The 11664-nt window shown below is 34.8% G+C and overlaps 1 protein-coding gene across 16 annotated transcripts in view; it reads right to left on the bottom strand.

Annotated features, from left to right (window-relative positions):
- Positions 1 to 11664, bottom strand: part of PTPRD (protein tyrosine phosphatase receptor type D) — a 2332625-nt gene that overhangs the window by 1400161 nt on the left and 920800 nt on the right. For all 16 annotated transcript variants that reach the window (XM_058431780.1, XM_058431782.1, XM_058431784.1 and 13 more), the window contains exon 6: positions 10561 to 10599. The gene's annotated coding sequence lies outside the window, so the exon portion shown is untranslated. The remainder of the gene's footprint in view (positions 1 to 10560; positions 10600 to 11664) is intronic.

Here is an 11664-nt window from a genome sequence, read left to right as displayed (position 1 = left end):
TATAAAATTATGTAATCTAGAGATAGAGATTCTTTCCAATGTGGATCCTTTTTATTTCTTTTTCTTTCTCAATTGCCCTGGCTAGAACCTCCAGTACAACATTGAATAGAAGTGGCCACCACTTATCACGCCTGGCAAAAATTATTTATGTCTTCTTTTAATAAAAACATTAAGATGTTTTTTGTTATTGTTGTAGCTAAATTCATATGATTGACTTCTAGTTTCAGTACAGTCTTTAGAGAATGTGAATTGTACATTTTTTGGGATCACCTTTAAAGTTGTCTCTGTTTCAATGTACATGTTCTTTTTGAAAGGTTGCATCCAAAGTTTGAGATGTATCTTTTATCTTATGTCAATATTTGAAATATTCATTCAAGGAAACACCACAGTTACAGATTAAATGCTTTTGAGGGTGTTTATGATCTCTCAAAGCTCAACTCAATAAACATAGCGTTGAAGTTGTGTGCTTAATAGGCCTTTGCCAGAGTTACATCACTTGTACTTTCTTTCCCAGAATGGAAATAACCTGATGAATATATGAATATATATTGAGGTAGTAAGTCTTGGATAGCCTTATCCCCATAATTAAACCCTGTAAAGAGCAGCCAACTATATTCAACTGTGAGGTCTTTACTGGATATTAACAGCTCCTTAAGTGGATGAAAGAAGGTCACAGAATGCTTGGAATGTATTTCTGATCCAGTTGAAGACAGCATTAGATCAAAATGTAAAGGACGAAGGTGATAAAAATGATAGACAACACTTCTTGCCTGATATTGTTGTAAGCACTACAAAATTTGCATGTAAAATCTTTACAACGGCTTTTTAAGGTATCCCCATTTACGGTGGAGGAAATGGAGGTACATAGACATTAAATAACTCACCCAAGTTCATGCAGGTAACAAGTGATATAGCTGGGATTTGAGCCTAGGCAAACTAACTTCCAAACTGTCCTCTGATTACTAAGCTACAGTATAATGAAGATCAATGGCAGAGGAGTGGTCAGAATACTACCTGGCTTTGGGAGACTCGCAGAGGTTATTTGGTGTCCCTTCCTGCATTCCCGTCTTTGTCACCCACATTATCAAGAGGGAAATAGGAGTATTTCAGACTGCGTAAGTGGGAAGAGCTGGTAAAATATCTGGGGTAGGTTGATCAGAGTGTCCTTAACACGTCCTCTTTTGCTTCAAAGGTGATATGGTTTGGTTCTGTGTCCCCAGTCAAATCTCATCTTGTAGCTCCTAGAATTCCCTCATGTTCTGGGAAGGACCTGGTGAGAGATAACTGAATCATGGGGGCAAGTCTTTCCCATGCTGTTCCCATGACAGTGAATAAGTCTCATAAGATCGGATGGTATTAAAAATGGGAGTTTCCCTGCACAAGCTTTTTTTTTTGCCTGCTGCCATCCATGTAAGATGTGACTCACTCCGCCTTGCCTTCCACCATTATTGTAAGGCCTCCCCAGCTACATGGAACCATAAGTCCATTAAACCTCTTTTTCTTCCCATTCTCAGATTATGTCTTTATCAAGAGTGTGAAAATGGACTAATAAAGGCTAAGAGAAAAGGCACTGAAGCTCTAACCACATAAGCACTTTATCTGAGCACTTTCTCTGTCCACATTCAGGGCTTGCCTAGTAAGTTGTTTCTCCTTATCTCCATTCCATTTTTGTCTCATATTCTGGTTTCTTGAATTTCATTTCCAGATTGATATTATTTGTAATTAATCAACTACATGTTTGTAGAAAGAAACAAATGTGTAAGTTTTCTTTCTTCAAGAATAATAAACATTTGAGAAGTTTCCTGTGGTGACAATTATTTTTGTGAAAATTAGTGACAAATTATTATACTTTGGGGAACTGCAGGACATTTTTTTTAACAAGAGAATTCTTCTTTCAAGATAGCCCTCACAACAAAACTTGGCTATGTCTCTAATCACTGGAAGTTTCATTCTCTCTCTGTCTTTCCCAGCAGTACATATTGTTTAGGGAAGCAGATGACTTCAGGACAACCATGTAAAAGACAAGACAAATCCCAACCAAGCCAGCATTAGGGATAATACAGTAACTACATGGCTATGAACGTTTGAAACTTTATTAATTTGATTTGTTAGAATTTAAGTAGAAAAAGAAAAAATTTCTCATTATTTTTTATGGACAACTTGTACATCTATTAAACAGAACATTGACATTGCTATAATACCAAGAAAATGTTATCCCATAATTAATCTTCTATTAGGATCTGTCTCAGAACCTCCTTGGTTAACTCCATTCCATCCTACACCAAAAAAATCTTCACTATTGGATATCCACATAACACTGACATTGGCATGCACACATTCCAAGCATTTAACTGTCTTCCACATGTCCAAATCATATAACTTCCCAGGCTGTAAGGGGTATCTCAGAAGCAAGAAATGAAGATAAAGTGGGCCATAGGCAGGACAGTGTAAAATTATTTGTCTATACTCCTTATTGGCATAACCTCATTCCCTTAAAGCCGACCTAACAGCCCTACCACTTACCATTGTTCAGTACTTTAGGAAGATGCTATGTTATTTTTTAAGCATGATTTTTTAAACCATTTTGGTTTAAATGTTAAACAGTTAAACTTATTGTGTAATATTTCATTTCAGGAATCTCAATCATCTTCCACTATCTCTCATTTGCAAAAATGGTAAGCCAATTCAGCATCAACTAGAAAATAGAAATAATATGTGAAAAGACATCTTCAGATGTCTCAACATGTTTGTGGATAACTTTTCAAGGCATACATCTTTCTTTGACATTAGAGTTTGTATAGCAAGAATGGTATACAGGCTCAGGCAAAGTGGAAATATTCTCTTATTACAAATAAGGGAGGAGAATGAAAAATGGATAGGACTATCAGCTGTAAATTGTAGAATGTTCTGTTTCAAGAACACATACTTGTTAAATAATAAGTACAGTGTTCTGAGTACCCAAGGTTTTGTTAAAAAGTATGTACAATAATAAGCAGAGAGCTTTTGAAATTAGGAAAGAACTATAGGGTTGTACTTCTATTTTGGTGAACACCTGGAGAAGAGCTGCTTGATTTAGGACAGGAGGCAAGAAATCATATAACAAATGTGTGCTTAATTAACCACAAAACGTTCTTTCAATACATTAGTAATATGATAGATAATGTCAGACTTATTAGAATCACTATATAAATTATTCTTGGCCAGGCGTGGTGGCTCACACCTATAATTCTGGCATTCTGGGTGGCTGAGGCAGGTGAATTGTTTAAGTCCAGCAATTCAAAACCAGCTTGGTTAACATACTGAAACACCATTTCTACTAAAAATACAAAAAGTTAGCCAGGCATGGTGGCATAAGCCTATAATCCCAGCTACTCAGAAGTTGAGGCAGGAGGATCACCCGAGCCTGGGATGTCAAGGGTGCAGTGAGCCAAGATCGCACCACTGCACTCTAGCCTGGATAACCAGAGTGAGACCCTGTCTCAAAATTAAATTAAATGAAAATAAATTATCTTCATAAAAACATTTATAAATATTTTATGTCAGATGAGAGGCTAAAATAAAAAAGTAGATAGTTTAACTTCCCACTAAGTGAACACTCTTCCATGTAGTCCAATTATTAACACTCTTAGAGTCAATTCCTTGGAGTGTTAACAAATACATAAGTCCTATGCTACCCTGAGATGCAATTATGAATATAATGTAATTTTTGCTTAATGCCAAAAGAACATGTTTAAACACTGGTAGTCCTTCTGAAATGAGACTTGCTGCCTTGTGAATGTTTAATGAATGCTATCCTGATGGTGAAATTAGGTGAATAGCAAGCTGATATTCAGTGAATGAAAGCCATTGTAGGGTATGTAACCTCTCAAGTTGGATTGAACTCCATATGTAGGAATTCTGATTCTTACACATTGAATAAACTTTATAGAGGTAGATTTTAATGTCCTGATATCGTTTAGCTGTGTTCTCAGTCAAATCCTGTCTTGAATTGTAGCTCCCATAATTCCCATGTGTTGTGAGAGGGACCCATAGGGAGGCAATTGAATCATGGGGGCAGTTTCCCTCATACAGTTCTTGTGGTAGTAAGTCTCATGAGATCTGACGGCTTTATAGGGGGTTTCCTCTTTTTGCTTGGCTCCTATTCTCTCTTGCCTACCACCATGTAAGATGTGCCTTTCACCTTCTGCCATGATTGTGAGACTCCCCCAGCCATCTGGAACTGTGAGCCCATTAAACCTCTTTTTCTTTATAAATTACCCAGTCTCTGGTATGTCTTTAACTGAAGAGTGAAAATGAAATAATACATGTCCCATGAGTATTTTAGAGGCTATTAGTGATTGACACAAAATACTTAATGAGTCATAATTTGTTGTGCCTCCTTCCTTAGTGATAAATTGAAATCCTTTTAATTCCAGGTAATTGTGTACAATTATTTTTTATCTCTAGTCCTACGTGTGAAGAAAAGAAGTTTAACTAATTAGCTGTTATAGAAATGAATGATACTAGTTGGCATATTGGTGGCATTTAAATTACTATGGATCCTAAAAAGTAAAAATGAAATAGCAGAGGGAGACTTCTACTCTAAAAGGTAAAAAGAGCCAAAGACATAGGAAGCAGCTGGTGATTCAGGTCATTCCAGAAACTAAGGCAAGAGTTGAACACAATAAACTTTGGGCACCACATCAAAATAAAATCATCTAAGATACAGTGGCTCCTTTAATTTAGAAATTATTGTTAGATGGTCTTTAATATGGATTGTTGCTTAATGACAGTTAAGATTAAAGAACTTCAACTATTATTAAAAGAATGCTGTCCATTTTCCTATTAGAAAGTAGACCATTTTGAGTGTAGATATGTATCCTGTAGATTTTTTCCTATTTCATGTTTTTTAGTTTATCTAATGACATTTGTTAAGTCAATCATACTTGATTTTTATTAAAATTTTTAGTACTGTTTATCCCAAGTCTTCTATTTTGGAGGCCTAAGATGCCTGCTTTGCCACACAAGTAAGTGGTACTGCGGGTTATGTGGTAAAAGTCAGGAGAGAGTTATTTCAAAGTCTAAAATAACATTGTCAAAATATGTCCTTGGAAGCATGGCTCTAGATTTCAGAAATACCCAAATATAATAGTGCCTATTTCCATTTGAGTAGTTTAGGCGGGCTTTATGCTGCTGTAACAAACAAAACAAAAATAAAATGCAACTCAGTTGCTTAAGAAAACAGAATTCATGTGTTGTTCAGATAAGTTAGCTGTGAAACTGGGAGAGTCTTCACTGCAGCTCTCCTCCATCGGGTGACTCAGGGATTAGGATGATTCAATCTTGTGGCTCTACTGTTTCAAATGTATGCCTCCTCTACAATCTCCTTTGCAGGGGAAGAGAAAGACTGAAAATGCACATAGAGGATTTTTACCTCCTCTGCACAGAAGTGATATACTTTACTTCCATTTTCCCTTGGCCAGAAGTAATCCTATGACCCCACCTAACTGCAAGGTGGAAGGAAAATATGATCTCCTATATGGTCACTAAAGAAAGAAACCCAGATATTAATGCACACTAATAGTATCTCTCTCATCATCCTTATGATTTCTAATAACCTGCTAGCCCAGCAAGCTAAATGGAACAAAAGGCTTAAAGCAAATGCTCATAATTTTAAATAACCTTTTTTTAAAATGATAAATAAAAGCATCTAATTATACAAGAAACATAAAATTAAGGTCCTTGAAGTCGGGGTCATGTCATATTCTTTTTGTATTACTCAATCGCTATCAAATGGTTTGCAACAAAAAAAAAATTGTGAGAGAACGAACATATTAGTAAATTCATGAGAGTATGATTCCTTCCTTTGGTCAGTGAACACACGATTTATGTTCATATCGTGACATAAATTTACATCAGGATAGCATACTAGCAGTAATAACAACTTTAATAACTGTGTATAACATTAAAATGTGCAAAGCATTTTCATATACTATATGCTTAAAAAGTCAAAACTGTGAGATTGGTATATATGTTTGGTTTGTTCTCTATAATTTAAATACATAACATAACAACCTTGAAAACCGTAACATCATTTTAACACAAAACGTTTAATTTTTCAGGGGAGAGTATCTTGTAGATAAAACATCAGAATATTCCTGTTACATATAAAAGAAATACACTTTTTAAACTCTCTAGATGGAAATAGCATTCAATTCTTGGAAAATATACGACTACATTTGAATTCGTTTGTATTATTTGAAAGATTTTGTATGACTAAGGCTAAGCACATGAATTTAATTTGGAAGTTACCTGTAATACTGTTAAAAAAAATTCAGGACGGCCAAACTTGCATAAAATTTGCATTAGAAAACTGAGAACACTAATGAGGAAATGAAACAGCCATTAATCATCATTGTATGACTGCAGAAGGATTAAGTGGGTTTCTATAGATTTTGCTTCACTTACTAATGACACGGTTTTACAGGTATAAAAGATATGTATACACAGATCCAAAACTGGGGCATGGGCTGTGACAATTTATTTTCCCTTGGATTTAAAGTAACTATCTCTGAATTTTTCTCAATAACTATATAAGTACAAAAGATAAAATCTTGTTTTAACCATCTATGTATAAACTTTCTTAAGGGCTTCAGATCAGGGTTATTACTCAAATATATGAAGAATTTGGTTTTATTAAAAACTTATTAGGATAATAGTATCTCAGTATATATAGTCTTTAGAGTCCAAAGGATAGACTGAAATCTCAGCATCTTGATTCATTAAGTATGAGACTGTAGACGAACTAATTAAGCTCCCTGACCATTAGTCTTATCTCTAAAGTGATATCAAAATGCCCTTTACAAAGTGACACTGGAAGGATGAAATGAGAATACATAGATAAAGCACCTAGCATTGCACCTGACAAACGGTGAAAGCTTGAAAATTCAAATTCTCTTTGAGTGTACATCATTGTGCATATGTTATTATTTTGACCTCTTGAAGGGTCCAAAATCCAGGTGCAGAAAATAAAATACATGAATTGGAACAAATTGCCAGAATTAAACACACACAGTTACAAAATTCAGTGATTCATAAACATTGAACACATTACCTTATTTAAGTGAAAAAATGCTGTAATAAGATTTTCTGTAAATATTTTACCTGCTATGTGGGAAGTGTCAGTTCTTTATTTTGAAGTAAATTTTTACTGCTGGTATTTAGTTCCAGAGTAAATAATTTTTTAACTTGAGAATTATATCATAATTTAATGGATTATTTTTAATGTATTTAATTTGGAATCTAAGTTTGCATATTATCATTCGTATTTCAGTAGTACTCTGGTTTGTATTTTACATTTATTTTCATTTCTCTCAAATGGTACTCAGTTTTCTAGAGTGTATCATGATAGTTCAGAATGTTTTTCAAATATTATTAACCATCCTTCATGTTCACAGCATTGTTTTCTTTGATAACTAGAAGCAAGCAATTCTAGAAATGAAAATTTAAGGTTTTTTAAAATTATACTTTAAGTTCTAGGGTATATGTACACAATGTGCAGGTTTGTTACATATGTATACCTGTTCCACGTTGGTGTGCTGCAACCATTAACTCGTCATTTACATTAGGTATATCTCCTAATGCTATCCCTTCCGCTTCCCCACACCCTGCAATGCAGCCATAAAAAAGGATGAGTTCATGTCCTTTGTAGGGACATGGATGAAGCTGGAAACCATCATTCTCAGCAAACTATCACAAGGACAAAAAACCAAACACTGCACGTTCTCACTCATAGGTGGGAATTGAACAATGAAAACATTGGACACAGGAAGGTTATTTTTTAAGTAAAGGTGAAATCTTAAATAAGTTAGTTAATTGAAAATGTTGAGGAACTACTAAACATAGAGCAAGGTGTTAGGTATGTCGCAGTAAAGAGAACAAGATGACATTGTTTCCTCGTTTAACAAATTTGCAGAATTGCTGCTTAGAAAAGATGCACACAACACAAGAACCTTAGAACATATGATGGTGTAAGGTAAAGTGCTATACTTTGTGATCTTAAAAACAAAGAGTTCAAGGAGAGGGGGAATCAAACTACAATATTTAAAACAATGAAGACTTCCAGGAGAAAGTGGGACTTGAATTTGGCCTTGAGGAATGAATAGGAAATGGGGATATGAGCAGATGCACTGATTATGCTGTTCACAGAAGCAGAAATAGTGATGGTGGGGCTTGTGAAGGGAGAAAACAGAACAACCTTATTGGCTTTGAGATTTCTGGTATGTAGTGAAGAAAGATTGCTTTTGGATAACTGTGGAAATACTTAATTGTATAACTTGTATATCAAACTGGGGGAAAAAAACTCACACATTTTCCCAGACTGGTCACATTAAAAAACAAATAAACAGGAGAATAAGTATTTTAGAATCTATTACCTGGTAGTATATTAAGAATGGATTTGAAATAAGATATATTAGAAGATGGAAGGCCACCGGAAAGATCATTTTGGCCATCCAGAATTGGAAATTCATACTGACAATTTAAATGAAAAATGATGGAATTTAGGCAAAAGGACAATTACAGGAGGAGGGTCCAGATCCAACTTTTGCAACTAAGAAAAGCTTTAGGATGGAAAAAGTATAGAGGACCTCTAGGATTTGTTATGATGGAAATGAGGAGGCAAAATTTCTGCTACCTAAAAGACCCCAGTTCCTCAAGAAATGCTTAAGCAAAGCTTTCCATTTGCAGAAAGTGCTGAGGGAGATGGGAGGCTAACCCTCATCCTCATTTGGAGGCTAAATATTGACTAATACTTTGATGAATACTTTGAAAAACCATTAAGGCAGCCAGGGGCCATGGTGTGGCTGTGTTGTCTCAGCGATTCTGGAGGCTAAAGTAGGAGGATTTCTTGAACCAAGGAGGCCAGCATGGGCAACACAGCGAAACCTTGTTTCCAAAAAAAAAAAAAAAATTACTAAGAAAAAATATAATTTCAAGTTTCTTTTGTTTGTATTTATGGTTAAATATGAAGGACTGAATTCATCATTGTGAATAGGTATTTGTTTGGTAGAAATTTCTATTTACCACCCTCCAAAGGTAATGCAAAATTCTACTCAGGCCTGGTAAATGCCTGCACAATGAAAGGCTAAACTAGTCTCGCAATAAACAGAAGCTTGCCTTCACTGTGGGCTGGTTAAAGTTACGACAGAATATTTTAATGTCAACTTATTCTTCATGTATCTTGCAGGACTCAAATGTAAGGAATAAGACAGAGAGAAATACGTCAAAATGTATTCTTCTGGGAGGGATGCAGACCCCAATGGTTCATGGTACACTGATGATGGAGAGAGACAAAGTACACATCTCTATGGGAAAGGCATCATTCAGTGGCTTTCTTAGTGATGAGATCTGATATACAACTTTAAGTTTTTTCTTTGTGTGCAATAATTCTGTTTAACCTCAAGTCTTCAGTAACATGTGTTCAACATGAAAGTTTACTATCAAATGTGGTACTGTTTGGTGGGAAGTGTGAACTTGAAGGATGAAACCCGCACGGAAATGCAATGATTATAAGATATTGAGAAATCCTGAAGGCATTTGGTTTTAGAAAGATAATGAACAACAGCAAGGAGATACTGGACCTTCACTGCTCTCCCACTCCCATCCAGCAATACCCAGTTATTACTAAATAATGGAGTACAAGACTGTATTTCTGCAGTCCATCAAGTTAAAATCTCATTCCTGGTTCAGTATTATGGAAAGGGTCACTGAGTCAGATGAGTTGGGACATCCAGTCTACACGGGTATCTAAGCTAGAGATTTCTTCATAGTATTAAATGAGATAAAATGTTTTATAATCTTGTATACACTCAGAACATAGTAGGATCCCAATGTATGAATTTGATGGTGAGCAATATTTCAATAATATTTGAAGAAAAAAGACTAGGTGGATTCAAACATGAACACAAAGCTGCTGCTTGGAAAAATATACAGCTTCACAGAAAACCTCCTATCTCAACCAATACAGCTTTATCGTCCCTATAACGCATGTCCCAGGAAAATGTTGCAAGGATTTTAAGAGTTTCCATGTGGAAAAGATCAGTGCGTTTAGTGTGTTTCTAGCTTTATAACATGTAAATTATACTCTCAGCATTGTACTACTGAAAAACTTTTAAACACCCAATTTTTGTGTCAGCTCATCTTTGGTTTTTATCTTGCTTCTGCATCCGATCTATTTTTAAAGAAAAATTTTCCACATTTTACCTGCAAAATCCTCTGTCCTATCACAAACTCTTTCAGTGGGGATTTAATTTCCTTAAGAAACAAATGCTCCCTCTGTTTGGAATGTTCTCCTAACCCATGAAGTTGAAACTCCAAGAAGTATCTGGACGTACCAGATTGTCTAATATGGGTTAAGATGTAACTGGCCTTATGAGATTCAAACTCAGAAGATGGAAATGAGGGGAGAATTTCTCTTAAGGATTAAGCCTGACATAGAAATAAAAACATACTCCAAGGAATAGTGACAAACAAAATAAAAATATCAAAAGGCTGAGAGTCCCAAAGAAAAAAGTATCTCACCAGATTTTTGAAGTTACCAGACGATCCAGGAGTCCACGCCTGATAAAAAGCAAAACAGAGAAAAGACAGAAAACAAGAGTTTTTGTTTTAGAAGAAACGGACAATAAAATGCCATAATTCTACAATATTCTTCTATTTACAGGTACTGCAGGCTGAATAAACACTTTAGGACATAATTTCTGTAGATGAAAATGTGTCTTTAACTTAAACTGAAGTGTTTAACCTTACATTGTGCCATTAAAACAAAAGAAAAAAGGAAATGTTCTAGCTCTAAAAAATACTTTTTCCAATTATTTAGGTGACGATAATTATTTGGTTAATTCTCTAAGTTCTCAAAGAAGGGAGATTATTATTAAACGCACTGGAAATTCTATAATAATTAGTACATAAATTTAATGATTTTATGGGAGAAGCAGACCAAAGTTTCATTTTAAAAGACTTTTCTCATTTTTCAGGTTTTTGCTGGCTATGACAATAATTAGTTTTAGCTTTGATTTATTTTTGCAAAGTAAAACCATGAAAGATATAATGACAAAAATAAAAGGCTTTTAATTTTTAAATGATACTAAAATGCAGCCTCTATTTTTTTAAAGGTGTGTGAAGTTCAAATGAAAGGCAATATCTGAACAGCACAAATTCCCAAGAGGAGACCCAGCACCTGCCACGGGATGCAAAGGTTTTATAAATGTTGTCTTGTGTAAAGAAAATGGCAAACATTGTGAGGGCTTTTGCAAATATGCCTGCCTGCTTCTGTGTTTGAGCAGAAATATTGAACTTCTAACCATTATTATTATAAAATAAAGGAGATTATTCTTTAAACATTTGATGGTAGCCTTTTCCTTTTGTCTTGGGAATCGAGTTTGAAATTACACATTTGAAAAAACACGTCTTTCTTTGAAAGAGAATGGAGAACACAATAAGTGTGAAAAGGAGTTGACACTATCATGTAAGCTTTTATATGTGCATATGAATATGTGTCTGCATCTTATTGTCAGAAAATTTAAATTAGGTTATTTCTGTTGGGCCAGAATAATCTCCGTAATGATGGACCACTAATTGGTAACAAATCACCCAGAAGGAAGCTATTAATATTCCTTCTCTAGT

The sequence above is a fragment of the Hylobates moloch genome, unplaced genomic scaffold, assembly GCF_009828535.3.
Source record: "Hylobates moloch isolate HMO894 unplaced genomic scaffold, HMol_V3 SCAFFOLD_19, whole genome shotgun sequence".
NCBI classification, from domain to species: Eukaryota; Metazoa; Chordata; class Mammalia; order Primates; family Hylobatidae; genus Hylobates; species Hylobates moloch.
The sequence above is the reverse complement of the archived record's forward strand: the minus strand, read 5'-3'. Positions and strand labels throughout refer to the sequence as shown.